The sequence below is a fragment of the Corvus brachyrhynchos genome, unplaced genomic scaffold (assembly GCF_000691975.1).
Source record: "Corvus brachyrhynchos isolate BGI_N302 unplaced genomic scaffold, ASM69197v1 scaffold11, whole genome shotgun sequence".
Classification (NCBI taxonomy): domain Eukaryota; kingdom Metazoa; phylum Chordata; class Aves; order Passeriformes; family Corvidae; genus Corvus; species Corvus brachyrhynchos.
In genome coordinates, this window is record NW_008236965.1 from 989,708 (window position 1) to 1,001,403 (window position 11,696).

The following is an 11,696-nucleotide window of genomic DNA, read 5'->3' on the forward strand; positions in this document are numbered from 1 at the left end:
AGATAAACCACAGTCTAGCTTTTACCTATATATATACATATATATATATATATGTGTGTGTGTATATATATGTGTGTATATATATATATATATGTGTGTGTATATATATATATATATAAAACTTTTAAGCAATGGTTTTCATACTCTGTATCACTGTGGGATAAAACACACCAAAATATATGTTAAAATCTTGACTCCAGCAGTAATCTAAAGCCAGCTACACAGCTACACAGCAAGCAGCTCCTGCCAAACTCTGAGATGCACTGCCCACAGCTTCCCCTATTATGAAACGCAGACTCCCTCTGAGTTATGAATTCAGGACTAGCACAGAGACAGTAGCCTGTCTTGCACATGTCAAGATACTGTCATTCAGGTGACTCGTGGCTTCTTGACTCCTTGACTTCCAGAAACTTTGAACCAGCTCCTGTGGTAATGCATGAAGGAGCTTGGATGGAAAAACCTGTGTAGGTCTAAACCAGACACGCAGGTTAGACTGCGCAGTGGGTCCTGGTGGAGTAGGCAAACCTCCAATACAGTGCTCTTGAATTCCCTAAGAACAAATTAATGGAGCATTTTCTGTCTAGCAGTGAGTTGGACCAGGCACGAAAGCACAAGAAAAGTAAAACCCTAGTGGTTAAACAGCCCGTAACTGTGCAAATAAAATGATAAAAAATAATGGCAAAAATAACATATGAGAGTTGACATAATGGTTGTATTTTCAATATTAACACCTATGATTTTATAACAAAAGGTGTGTATATACATTCATACCTCTACTTATATTTATATATATGCTTGTATATATACATCAGTATTATCTGAAACCCATCAAAATAAACACAAACTAAAGCTAAAAGATTCATTTTAATACGAGGCATTTCAGATGGCTGGCAAGCCTTATTTACACATTTCCTGTATTTTTATATATTTAAAGAAACATCAAAGGTTTTTAACAAGAAAATTATATTCTCATAGCCATAAAGTATACTCTTGTGATTGCATTAGAGTGGCTGTGCAATATAACGTCTTTGCTGGCTGACAATGGTTTTTGCTATGTTAATTAAATAAGTCTGTGATCTTTATTCATTAAAATTAATGCAATAATATCTATGTTGAAGGTTCACATTGGACTCAGTCTGGCAAGCCAAATGAAACAACTTCACTGGAGTTACTCTAGCATTATTCTTGACGAAACAGAGCTCTGACAGGAGATTCTGTGTGAAATCGGTTTACCCTTGCTTGACTTAATATTATTCCAAATCAGCAAACACGAGTATCTTCAGAGCAGACAAAAATGTCTTCTATTAAACAAAGCTATGGAAACCACAAGTCTCCAGGCGACAGGTTGTGCCAGGCACGGAGCCCGCTGGCTGGGGCACTCCTGCTGTGAGGGGGAAATGCCGCCGGCGTCACCGCGGAGCTCTGCGGTCCAGCCCTGGTCGAAAGCCGTCAGCTGGAATTAGCCCAAAGGATGGCACTGAGCATGGCTTGTCAATTCCAGTAACAAGACCTGAAAAAAACAGCAAAGGTTTCATGTACGAAACCCAAGATCCCTTCACCTCTGGGACTGTCTCCCAGAGAGATACAGGAGCTGCCCTGCTCCTGCTTTCCCATTGGGAAAGCTGCTCTTTGGAAGGCAGGCAGTACCTGCGAGCATGCAGCCAGTGATGGCTCTGTGCCGACAGGCAAATGCACTGCATGAAATATGAGAACCTTGCTGCTAAGATTTTAAAATTCCCAAATCTAATTCACTACACACTGTGAGACCAACAGCAGCCTTTCCCACAACTCCCCGGGCACTGGATTAAGGTTTGATGAATAAGAGCAAACACAGAGTCAAAGTTCAGCATCAAAACCAGAAAGCCCTATCACTATTAACATTTTTGTTCTGTTAACCAGGTGGGTTACACCAGAACCCTGGTAGAAATGAAAACCACAAGCTACCTTTGATTCATGACCATCCATATTTTATATACAAATAATTCAGGCAACAGGGTAAAATAAGAAGATGAATAGTGAAGTAATCTCAAATTAAAAAGACTGATTAGTATTTAGGAAACAGGCAGCTGACCCAGCCACCCCCAGTAGTATGACTCACAGTACTATTTTCATATTTGTATTATTTAGCATCTAAGGACCTTAGCTGAGAGTCCTGTTCTGCTAAGAACTTGCATAAAGTACTCTGAAAATATCTTCCCCAATTAATTTTCTACCGAGCAGAAAATGTTTTCATTAAAATTTTATGTCTAAAATGGCACCTTTTGATTCAATCCTCCCAAAATATAAGTGCTAAATAAATAAAATATATTAAAAAATCCACCCTCCAACCAACATGGAAATTACTTCTTTTCTGGAGGCTGGAAGAATGGAAATACTTTCTATGATTTCCAAGAGCTGGCAAAAAATTGAATTTCCACTGAGGTAGGAAGAAGAAATTGACATTAACTTTTTCTCTAACCCTACTTCATAGACAATAAAATAGAAATATTAAGCAGAGAGTTTATATTATAAATAGATGAAACACTAAAAAATACAAGAAGGCAGAATGTGTTTATGTCTTTCAGTGTTTAGAGACAAGAAATTGAAGTATGGACAAATTCAGCGAATTTTTACAGAGTAGCAATATTTGGAACTAGTGAAAGGGCCTGATTTTAAACACCAAAGAAATAAAAGACATTCATTGCATTAGCAAACATGGAAGTCTTAAGCATTAAGTGATACTACAAATGGACAAAATCAAGAGAAAACAGTAATTAAGGAAGGTCCCCTTTAAGTGAACAGCCATAAGTAGAAGTAGAGTGTCTGTCCATTGAGTCATGAGACTGTTCTTTGACAGAATATACGATATTATATATAATAAATATATGATACATTTTTACATATACGAAGGACTGAAGAAGCAGTATGAAGGAGGATAAGTTAAACTAACTAAAGACTGAAACCTATCTGTATTTTGATTAACCTGACAATTTTTTAGAAGGAACTAGCTCAGGATGTACACTTACACTGTATAATCACTAAATATATTTTTAGTGATTGATTTTAACAATCTTTACGAGTTTTCCATCACAGCAACTGAAAGTACTTGAGACCAGGGGTGGTGTTACAACCTTTTAAGAAACTAGACATTCCTTTCCCTGAATAAACAATATATGGGGTTTGCATACCCTTTAATGATGAAAATTAATGACTGTTTGTACTATCAATGATGTAGTAAAGCTTTATTGGATTCTGTTAAAGTTTACAAGATTTTCTTTTTCTAATCTATGTTACTCTATTAAACATAAGCAGTATGAGGGTTTTTTTCCACAGAAAAAAACAAAAATGAGGAAATTAGATGATAAAGCTGGAGATAGATCCAATATCTACAGAGTGCAGTAGGCCTCGTTCCATTTCCATCACTGTGTTTTGGACCAGGACTTTAGTAATGAGGACTTGAACAGCAAAATTAGGTTGTTCAGTCAACATTAAAAAATCTTTATTAAGCAGTAGCACAATTGCTGGGTTGGTAAAATGAACAGAGAGTGAAGAACTACAGTCTGAAGAACACACAGTCCATCTAGTCAGATAGCAGACCTCCAAGGGAAGCCAGGGACAAATCCTCTGGAAGAAGCATCCTTTAACACTTCAGAAATCACAGACACATACATCCACTGATTACACCATAACTGGAGTACACATCGAGACAGCCTTCTAACTGTCTATTACACAGCCTGATAATCTTCTTACCTAGGTATCTACTGTAATGCAACATCTCAAAATCTTGTTTTTATCAAGATATTCTAATCCATTAGAGCTTTCTCTTCACTGTATCCTTGTCCATAGGAGACAAAGGATTTGAACGAGCTATGTAAAGGAGTGCTTTCCTTTACTCATTTTTCATTTTCCACAATTAAATTTTATTGGTCATCAGGAAAACAATATTTAAGATAACCCAAAGTATCTTTCCATAGCCTTCAATACCCCTGCATCACCTGTTTTTCCATATTGTATCTTCCTCTTTTCTCTGAGTAAAACAAAACCTTCCTCTCTTTCTTCAGATGGGAATCTTTTCATGTGGAAGACTTTTTTTTTTTTTTTTTTTTTTTTTTTGCTGTTATTCTCTGGTCTTTTCTTCTTTCTTAGTAGGTTTCTGGATAAGAAGTGACCAAAGGCAGACATATTATTCATACTGAGCATGAGAGTGAAGCGTTGCTGAGTGTTATACAAGAAATACTACACAAAATTTTACATTTCTTTGATAATATGTATATATAAACTTTCTTCTACTATAAACTGAGCAAATACCCAGTTGACCTTTTCTACAACAAGGGGCAAGAGACTTTTGATAGTATCTGTTGTTCTGTCAGGAGAGATATACGGGAAACATTTAGATTGTATCTTCCAAAGTTTTACCATGTAGATTTCTAAAATTACATTTGATACCATGTAGCCCTTTGATAGTCCTTTCAAAGTATGTTTCTGCTTTGACATTCCAAAATACATTTGTGTTGTCTTCAAACATGCTGTATTTACAGACCATTCAAAAAATAAATACTAGATCAACCTTAAAACACAGCTACTGTCTCATGGCTTCTTTGAATGATGCTTGTTTTCCTACATTTAGCATAAGAAAAAACTACAGTATTTCCCGTTTATGGCTTGCTCTCAGTCTTCCTCTGGGCATGTATGTAAGTGCACAGGTAAAGGCATATGTGTGCACAGGCATAAGTAAGTATCTGTATTTGTGCATGTGTACATGTGCATAATTCTCCTCTAGTGACCAGCTACAGAAACAATCTCTGAAAGTATACATGAAGCTATTAGAGAGTATCCAAAGTATGGCCACAAGGATGGTGAAGGGTCTAGAAGGGAAACCTTATGAGGAGGGGTTGAGGTCACTTGGTCTGTTCAGCCTGGAGGAGACTGAGGGGAGACCTCATTGCAGTTACAACTTCCTCATGAGGGGAAGAGGAGGTGACAATAATGATCTCTTCACTCTTATGACCAGTGACAGGACTCAAGGAAATGGCCTAAAGTTGTGTCAGGGAAGGTTTAGGTTGGGTATCAGGAAAAAGTTTTTCACCCAGAGGGTGGTTGGGCACCAGAACAGGCTCCCCAGGGAACTGGTGACAGCACCAAGCCTGTCTGAGACCAAAAAGTGTTTGGACACTGCTCTCAGGCACATAGTGTGACTCTTGAGGAGTCCTGTGCAGGGCCAGGAGTTGGACTCAATGATCCTGATGGGTCTCCTTCGAATCAGCATATTCTATGATTCTATGATAACTTAATATACAGGTATGTGCAGAAAGACAGTATGAATCAGCCAGCCTGATTTAACATTGGTGTAAGCACACCACCTTCAGCTATGGAACCTCCAAAGAAATGTGTAGTAGGAAGTTCACAGGCCTTGTCTGTTTTGTGAAAGATGTTGAACAAAAAAAACTCTGTGTATACTGAACATGCAGATCTTATTGACAGATTGATACACACACATATCTCCATCACATGCACAACTTTCTGGAAAGGAAATGCCATGCATTTCCACTTATGCCATTCTAAAATGAGCAAAGGAGTTTCTGGGGGGGAGGAAAAAAAAAGTTTTAATGTGGGAGGAGACAGCCAGAAAGCATTAAAGGAAAGTCGAAGATGCAGAATGCCAAGGTGCTGTATGGTAACAGCTGTGCTCTGCTGCCATCCTGAAATTCTGTGCACTGAGCAGCAACCTGACAGACACATGGCTAAAATTGCTGCCAGGGATCAGTGCCACACAAAAGCATCCTGGCCAAACACATTCCTGTGCAGACATTGTGGCTCTATCCCAAGGCTTCCATCATACCAACAGATCTTGGTGTAGGAATTATCCCTGAGGCATATGATCTGAGCTCAGAGTCAAAACCAGTAAAGGTGCACTGTCAAATGGATGTAGGCAGGAACAAATGTACGTGCAGGTCCCTTACAGCACTCAGGCACAGCAACTCTCAGTCTGAGGCAACTGGTATGGGAACTCAGACAGGTCACAGCTGGTTAAGATCACTCCTAACCACCAGCAGAAGCCTTTCCTTGCACATGACAACGGATGCACATTACTATGACTTCATTTTCCCTGAAACAGTCTAAACTTCTGGTTGGAATTAAGAAGAAATTGTTACTGACTCTCCAAGCACACATTACTAAGTGAATTTAATAGGGGAAACTGAGTTACTGAGTTTTTACACAGCAGTGGCACTAACTTTGTAAGTCAGTCAGTACCCCTGCCAGTCTTGCAAGAGAACTGTGAGATTTTTGTTGAAAATTCCAAAGTTTGTACTTTGTCAGAGGAAAGTCTGATTTCTGGAAATTACCAGTCTTTTCTTAAATTTTTGGCCATTTCTTTTCAGTCTTTTCACTTAACAGAAAACATTCTTTCTCTCATGTTCCTGACATTCATTTATTATTTTATGGAGAAGCACCTCAAATTGCCTCAACTGAGAGATCACCGTCTCATTGCGTGACTGGAAACAGGCATGAAAACAAAAAGGTGATGGCCCTTGCACTGAAGACTTTAAGGATTCTGAAAAAAAACAAAACAAAATCAAGCACTGGGAGTTGGGAACTGCAATAACTTTAAGCATCTGGGTATCACTAGTAAAGAACAGACAAGAGGAATATAGAAATATAGTCCATCTCTGAAGATAGAGAAGATACTTCACCATTGTCTGCACATTTACAAGCTTTTCTGCCCCCATTTTAACCCACTCTGCAGTCTCCATCTTCTTCCTCTTTCACCATGCTCTATTCGCTGTGGACAGCTTTGAAGCACCAGAGAACAGAAAACTTTGACACCACTACCCCTTGTCTACCTGCTGATTGTATATATTTGTAGAGATGGTCTTCTCAACACATGAATTAGGTTTCTGTATTTCTTTTCATAAGCTACACTGAGCATTTCCTAAATTATTCCCAGAAGTAAAAAACAAAATGGAAAGAATATCTACTTCATTGGCAAAAATCTAAATGTTTTCATGTTCTCCCTTTCTCCTATTTCATCCCAATTTAAAAATCTTTGTGAGTAAATGCTGTAGTTGATGCTACAACCATCAAAGGATTATTGTCTGTGTGCTGTTCCTATAAACATGAAACTTTAAAGCACATAAAGCAGTAAGACTGATGCGCTTGGTTCGTTTGTTCAGACCTAGTTATTGAGGCATAAATACTGTGCTGCATAACACCATGGAATGACCTAGGAGTGCCTATAATACACAGGTACAGTGAGACCTAGAAAAGCAGAGTACTCAATGTTAAAACAGAGAACCAGCACTACCTGATTTCCTTGCCCTGGTCTTACTGAGCTTTGGCAAATGACACAGGATTTTCCCTTTCTGCAGGATGGAGTTCCATATGTGACTACCTATGCAAAGCTTGAATATTAACATTAAAAACCCACAAGTTTTCATCTTCATTATTCTCTCCTTCCTCCCCACCCCCAAAGGAGTTTTCACCTAAATGTAAATTAATTTTAAGCTGTCACAAATAAAATTAATTGGTGTATTTCATCTGTTTTTCTTTTAGGAGTATGAAAACGACATGAAAGTGCATAAAAAATGATATGTTAAATGATCCCTCCTAAGTCACTAAGTCACTGTGGTCCATCACTGCATATTTAATTACATTTTAAATTAAAAGTATACACTTGAATTGATAGAGCATAATGGCTGCTTTGGTGCTGCTGTAGACATTCACATAAAGACTTAAAGAAATACATGGATTACTGACCTGACAGGCCATGACAGTAACCTAACACAGCCATTATGGTCTCTACTGTGAATTCTTCTTATTTCATAGACCCCTGACACAAGGGATGGAAACAGGATAGAGGTTTATAATAGAAATGCTGACACAACCTTACCTATAGCTGTGCAAATGGTGCCTCTAAAATTAAACTTTACAACTTCAGCACCACTAGATAAGTTGCTAGTTTTTAATCATATTAATCACAGCTTCATGTTTCAATTGCCATATATTATCATGCCGTGTGAACTATAAAAATAAAATTATTCCCAGCCACTAAAGATCACAGCTGTTATGAAACACAGAAGTATATCCAAACACTTCTCTATAAGTGCAAATACACTGAAGGAAAACCTCCGTTGATTATACTTTTTTTTTTTCCCTAATACATGGGTTCAACATAATGGCCACAGAAAGCACTCTGAATACATTACAAGACTATCACTGAATAGTAAAAAAGCTTCATTAAGATCTGTCTTGTATGTTTCAAATTTTCTTATCAGCAGTAAAACAAGTCTACTGTCTTCAGTGACAATGACAGTCAGAAGCCTGCTCTTTCAGAGGAAGGCACTGAGATTATTCTTCATGCACTGCTGTTTTCTTTAACAGCCAGCTCTCCAGCAATAGCGAGGAGTGGGTGGCCAAACTCTCACTGCTTTCAGTGGTCTGCGATTTGGAGCCTGGAAATGTTTTATGTAAATATTTCTCTTCACATTTTCTCTTCATTTGTCCGAGTGATTTACAGCTTTACTTCAGCAAGGAAAGTTTCCTCTTGAAAAAGCTATATTTGGTGCAAACTGAACAGATATTTCATTGGAGCTGAAACACTCTATTTTTACCAAGTGGCCATTGCTAACTACAACAATAAAATTAATCTAGAAATAAACTGGGTGGCTTACCACTCTCTATTGTCCTGAATTTGCAAATCCTTGCATGCTGCATGCCACTTTACATGTATCATGTGATACATTCCCACACTGTCAGTGCCTACTCCTCTACAGCACCAGTTTTATAACACCTTCTGGAGACAATTGTGCTTTCCTTTAAGATGGGTGGCACAGGTATGTAGCCTGTGTGTCACAAGGGGTCTGGTAAGGAATCAATGGAAAGAGCATGCCTGTAATTATGTGAGGCAGAACAGAGTATGCAATGGACATTTCTGAAAATTATAAGAGCTGTAGCAATGCATAGGAGTTGCCATAGTGTTATTCTGACCCCTGAAGGATGGAAACAGAGTTAACTTCATATCCTTTTTTTTCCAGTTTACTCAGATACTAGATGAATGCCAAACTCTAAACTGCATTAGCAGGATTTTTTAGCACTTGCCCAGACCTATCCTCCAGAAATATGAAAACAGTCATGAACTAATGCTGAACCAACTTTAAAATACTGATGTTTTCAGGGAAGCAGAAAAAAAATATTTTTCAGGCTGCTGTAGGATAAAATTACTGTGAGTTTGATAGTGCATTAAATCTAGTAGGTATGTGAAGATCATGTTTATCAAGAGATGTAAAACCCACTCTGCCCTCACCTCCTCTCAACTGAAAAGTATTTTAGTGACATTTTGCTAGAATGAATTCAGAGTGAAGTGGGGAAGGACACAGGTCAGTGATGATAAGATCACTCATTTCAGCTAAGATTTCATCAGGCTTACATTTTTCAAAAAATGCATCTGTTAGAGGTATGGGCCCTCAGCAGTGCCTTTGTGAGTTTATCTGTCTTCAAGGAGTGCTCTTCCCCTCCCCCTGAACAGATAGGAAAAGTGATTCAGGATTCTAAAAGGGGCATGTAGGCATATCCTGACACTGCTATCTTTGAGCACAATTTGCCGAAAAAGTCTGAGTTAAACAAATGGGACTCCTGTTACACCTTTGCTCTTCACCTACTCACTTCTAAGATGCTTGAAATGTGCTAATGGATCACCTTTTAGGTTCCTGTAAATGTAACAGGTGTACGAAGCTGTTGTATCTGACAATACTTTTTTCTCACGTCAGTCACGCTGTATTGTAACATACTGAAGCAGCACCCTGCGAAAGCTGTGAGCAGTCACTGCTCACACCGAGAGAGACACAACGCTGTCTGTGCTGGGCGCCGCACACACCCGGGCGAAGCGGCACCAGCTCTGCCTTGAGCACTGGGAGAGAGGTCATCAGAATGCCGTGCTTGGAGGTAGGCGACGGCGAGGGGAGAGGAGGAGGATCAATTTTAATTTGGGTTTTGTTCCTCCTCCGCTCAGCTGTTGCCATGCACCCCAGTCCCAGGTTGCGGTGTGACCTTGCCGAGCAGCGCGCAGCCCGGGCTGCTCAATGGGACCATTGTGCAGCCTTGCAGGGGCTCTTCGGGAGCCTCTCCCCGGGTGTGGCTGAACCAGCGCCTCGGCAGCCTCCTCCTCCTCCTCCGTGAACTCCTTGTCCCGGGGAAACTCCGCCAGCAGCATGCTGATGCAAAAGGCAGCCTGCGAGAGGCAAACCCCTTGTCAGGAGCTGAGCAAGGATCTCCCCTCCTCTGCCCAGGTCTCCATCCCTCGCTACCGGGAGCGCTACAAAGTTAACCCAAGTGATCGATACGCTATAGGAGCATATTATTCCACTATCGGCGACTGATGCCACTGATGTAATCAAGTTACATAATCGCCGTCTTTGCACAAATACATCCATCTTCCTACAGACAGATCTGCATATCTTCCTCCATCCATTATGCATGAACTCACCAGCAGTATATAAGGGTACATATTTTCGCACACACTATGTAACTTTAGCATTGCAGTGTATTGCACTGCACAACGTCATCACTATCGATTCCCTCAACCTTCCCCCATTCCCTCTTATCAGAACTGATTTTGCAGAGAGAGATTACCAATGTGCATTGCTCAGATCCCTTTAAATCTTTAAAGGCTGAAGTGCTTCCCTCACTCGCTACTGTTCTTAAGAAGACGATCTTTCTTTTTCTTCCGTCTCGCTTCACACCACAAGTAACAGGAATGAATTCCCACACAGTCCCTCAGCCAGATGTATGTATGTATGTATGAAATACCGAAGATAGCATCTCTGTTTGCACATCTTCCAATTCCCATACACGTGGTCCGAGGTTTCAGTAGGTAAGTTATTGGGTAAAAAAAGATGTTTTGTAAGAGTAGCTGGATGAGAGATTTTCAGGCTAGTGACATTTATGGTATTTCTCTACTATGAAGCTGAGGGGATTTTGTCCTTACCGCCCCTCACTTCATAATTTCCTTGCAGGATTTACAGGAACAGTTGTAATCCCAAATTACCAGTGCAATTTAACCCCTTTAGCACCAGTGCATTGTACCACGATCAATAAGGACCACCACCTTAAAGTTTAACAACTTGAAAAGCAGGTTTTCTCTACCTCTATTGCAGCTATGAAATGCAGCAGAACGCTGTACAGAGTTGGAAACATCTATTTAAGCAGAGGATGGGATCCGATCTCATATTAATTAGATTCCATCACAGAGAGCTTCTTTACTGTCACATACCCTTTCCAGTCAAATATATTACAACCAGGAAAATAAAAAAAAAAAAAAATTAAAAAAAAAAAGAGGGAAAATGAAAGATTCCTTGCTCTTACAGTACTCTCCCAAATCCAGAGGGTGCATGAATACAGAGGGATGAGATATTTTTTTTTTTTTTTTTTTTTTTTTTTTTTTTTTTTTTTTTTTTTTTTTTTTTTTTTTTTTATCGCAAAAAGCACTCACCAGAAGACCTACTGCAGTTATTCCACTCAACTGCCAATAGCGGCTGGAGCAGTGCCCATTTCAGTCACCCGCCACCAAGTTTAGCAATGCCGGGCTTTTGCCTGTATAAAATGACCTTACCCACAGGAGTCTCCCGAAATATTCCTCCGGTGCGATCAGTCAGCGAGGCGAGTGCCGGTCACCACACTGCGCAGTCGGCCGGAGAAGCCCCGTGTTTACTCCTGGGGCTCAG

General features: G+C 39.6%; 1 protein-coding gene across 1 annotated transcript in view; it reads right to left on the reverse strand.

Moving 5' to 3' along the window:
- IL1RAPL1 (interleukin 1 receptor accessory protein like 1) overlaps positions 1 to 11,690 on the reverse strand; it is a 694,687-nt gene extending 682,997 nt beyond the window's left edge. Inside the window, exon 1 of the mRNA XM_017728403.1 lies at positions 11,585 to 11,690. The gene's annotated coding sequence lies outside the window, so the exon portion shown is untranslated. The remainder of the gene's footprint in view (positions 1 to 11,584) is intronic.
- Positions 11,691 to 11,696: the final 6 nt, after the last annotated feature.